The sequence below is a fragment of the Podarcis pityusensis genome (assembly GCF_964106645.2).
Source record: "Podarcis pityusensis genome assembly, chromosome: 11".
NCBI lineage: Eukaryota > Metazoa > Chordata > Lepidosauria > Squamata > Lacertidae > Podarcis > Podarcis pityusensis.
The window spans coordinates 54,109,177-54,112,492 of NC_138036.1; the positions used below are offsets into that span (position 1 = coordinate 54,109,177).

The following is a 3,316-nucleotide window of genomic DNA, read 5'->3' on the forward strand; positions in this document are numbered from 1 at the left end:
CCAGGACAGACTTTGCTCATGTGCTCAAGACATCGATTCCAAAAAACATATTTTGTTGCATTGTGCAAAATATGAGCAAGCCAGGCCTGAACTGATACTACCCTTGCTGGTACCTTTCCTGGGAAAATCAGAGGCCCACTATGTCAGGTTCCTACTGGAAGACCGGACAAATGCTAGACAAATGCTTTGCAGTGGCAAAGTTTTTATCGGTGGTTGCAAGAATAAATGATCCCTATATTCTGAACAAAATGCTTGTTTAACCTGGAGGTAGGCTGTATGAATTGTGTATTGCTTTGTAATGATTTGTTGGGTCTCTGGACCGTAATAAAGATTGATATTATATATTCACAGAGAGAATTAAACAACCTTTTATCCACAACTCATTCATTCCCTCTTATTCACACCCCACCCCTACATTCACACAGACAACAGGCACCCCACTCTTTCTCACACCCTTATCCTCCTACTGTGTGCCAAAGCCCCATGGTCCGTGGTTGCTAGTGGATAAATAAAACACACAAGAAATCATATTTGGGTTTATGGGTTCAAATAGGACACAAATTTATTGGTTACAAATGTGAGCGGTTTGGCTTGGGCATAGGTTAAAGCCAGGCTATATCCCAACGCCCACCCATCTACTGGGAGTTCAACTAAGAGTAAGGTAAAAGGTAAAAAAGTAAAGGATTCCTGGATGGTTAAGTTCAGTAAAAGGCGACTATGGGGTTACAGTGCTCATATCGCTTTCAGGCTGAGGGAGCCGGCGTTTGTCCACAGACAGGTTTCCGGGTAATGTGGCCAGCATGATTAAACTGCTACTGGTGCAACGGGACACCATGACGAGTGCCAGAGGACACAAAAACACTGTTTACCTTCCCACTGCAGTGGTACCTATTTATCTACTTGCACTGGTGTGCTTTCGAACTGCTAGGCTGGCAGGAGCTGGGACAGAGCAACGGGAGCTCACCCTGTTGCGGGGATTCAAACTGCTGACCTTCCGATCTGCAAACCCAAGAGGCTCAGTGGTTTAAACCACAGCTCCACCCGTGTCCACCTTATAGGAGCCACAGGTGAGAGCTGAGTGCAGGGTAGGGACCAAAGGTCTACCCAGAAGGAGCATGATATTCCCTCCACCAGAGATACTACTCCTTTCCTAACACTTCAGGCACCAGCATGACCTTTTTTTGTACAATTTAGGCATGAGAGAGGGGATAAATTATCAGCACCTTGTTAAAGAAAGGGAATTGACACCCTCAAATAGTTCACTGAAATTCTCCTCTCCACCCAAAGGAGCAGAATTCCCCATCCTTTTGTGGGGAATGAATTGTCTCTTGAAAACGTAGAGGGGATTTTTTTCCCCCCTACAGCAATACTAAAGCTTTAGGTACTCAAGAGACTTGCAGGTCTTATGAAAAGAATCGATATTGAGGCCTTATACTCTGCTAGACAGGGAGGAAATGCCCACAGGGCAATACACAGAGACAATACCAACACATGTAGCTAAACGAAACGGTTGTGCATAGCCCGTATATTTATAATGCATTGAAACCAAATTATTTTCCTCAAGGAATCCTGGATACTGTCGTTTACCCCTCACAGGTCCCAAAAACCTTAACAAACTACGGATTATATGGGGGAAGTAATGTGCTGTTTTTGTATGGTGTGTCCACAGCCCAACTCTCTTCATCACACCTGTTCCCATTGCAGAAGTCACAAGCCACTGATCAGCTTAAAAGCTGTATTTCAGCTATGGGAATCAGCTTCAGGTGAGAAGAGATGTATTGCATGAAATCTCCAATGATACTGCCTAAAATAAAATAGTAACATTACATTTTCAGATGAATAAACAATGAGACTCTCAGCCAAGCAGTTGTTTGGTAGATTCTCTCTACCAAACTACAATTTGCAGAGTTCCATGTGAAGATGAAATGACTATAAAAGTGGCATAAGTCTCCAATTTAGTATAAAGCCTTTAGAAGACATCCGAGAGCAGCACTATATGGGGAAGCTTTTAATGTGCAACGTTTATTATGTTTTTATATATATTGAAAGCTGCCCAGAGTGGCTAGGGCAACCCAGTCTGATGGGCATTGTATAATAATAATAATAATAATAATAATAATAATAATAATTGCATTTGTTTTCACAGTCTGGTCCTATGCAGATTAAGGTGTGCTTAAACCTATTGAAACTTTTTGGAGTAAACATGACTAACTTTGAATGCATTTGGAGCCTTTTGGTGTACAATCGTATACCAAAATCTGATTTCTTTTGACAAATTGTGAGCAAGCTACAGTAAGAGAAATCAAGGAAAGTAATCCACATTGGTAAATGTTGTTGATAATCTCCATGTTTCATCACTCTGCAGCCTCCATTTCCTCGCTGCCTTACTTGTGAAAGACTGAAACATTTGCACCCAACTTCTTAATTTTCAACTCATTCCATGTAACACAAATGAGAGAGAAAGGGAAAGAGCACAGCAGATAAAACTTAATGAATGGAGGAGTCCTGACAACAGCAGCTATGTCCAGAGCCATAGGAATAAATCTCCATTAGTGTCAAGCCACGCGTTTTCACCACTGAGACTCGATTTTAAAAGTGAGGGAAATTAATCAGGATTTAGTGTAAACATAAAGTTTAGTAGGAAATCATCTTTCCAGAAATAATACTTTAAGACATTCCATGAGTGGATAAGTTAATGTGAGTAAAAAAAACCTAAGAACAGAGTGGGGAAAAAACTTAACTTGGATATAATGTGTCCTCTGCCACAAGTCCATCGGCTGGGGGTTTGGGGGACAAGGGGCAGGGGGAGCATCCACCACCATTCCTGAAGAGATTCTGAGGTGGGAGCAGGCAATCCATGGCAGAAGAGGAGGGGTCCATCTAGTCCCCCCCCCCCCGTGTGTGTCTTTGCCTCCCTCAGGGCTCACAATGGCCTACCTACAAAGGAGCGAGGGAGGCATCTGCAATGTTGAGAAGGTCAGAGTCACTGCAATGGTGGGAGGAAGACATGCAGACTGTAGGGAGGGTTTGGGTTTTTCAGCCAACCTACAGAAACCTGAATTTCCTTTGTCAGCAGATAATCTTTATCAGGTAAAAAAAGGTAAAAGGCAAAGGACTCCTGGATGGTTAAGTTATGCCAAAGGCGACTGTGGGGTGTGGCACTCATCTCACTTTTCAGGCTGAGGGAGCCGGCATTTGTCCACTGACAGCTTTCTGGGTCATGGGGCCAGCATGACTACACCGCTTGTGGCACAAGAGAACACCATGGCGGAAGCCAGAACACATGGAAATGCCATTTACCTTCCCGCTGCAATGG

The 3,316-nt window shown here is 43.3% G+C and overlaps 1 long non-coding RNA gene across 1 annotated transcript; it reads left to right on the plus strand.

Moving 5' to 3' along the window:
• The first annotated feature begins 1,054 nt into the window (after positions 1-1,054).
• Positions 1,055-2,559, plus strand: LOC308458870. Its single transcript, XR_013977741.1, has 2 exons — positions 1,055-1,763; positions 2,366-2,559. It is a non-coding gene; the product is annotated as an uncharacterized lncRNA (long non-coding RNA).
• Positions 2,560-3,316: the final 757 nt, after the last annotated feature.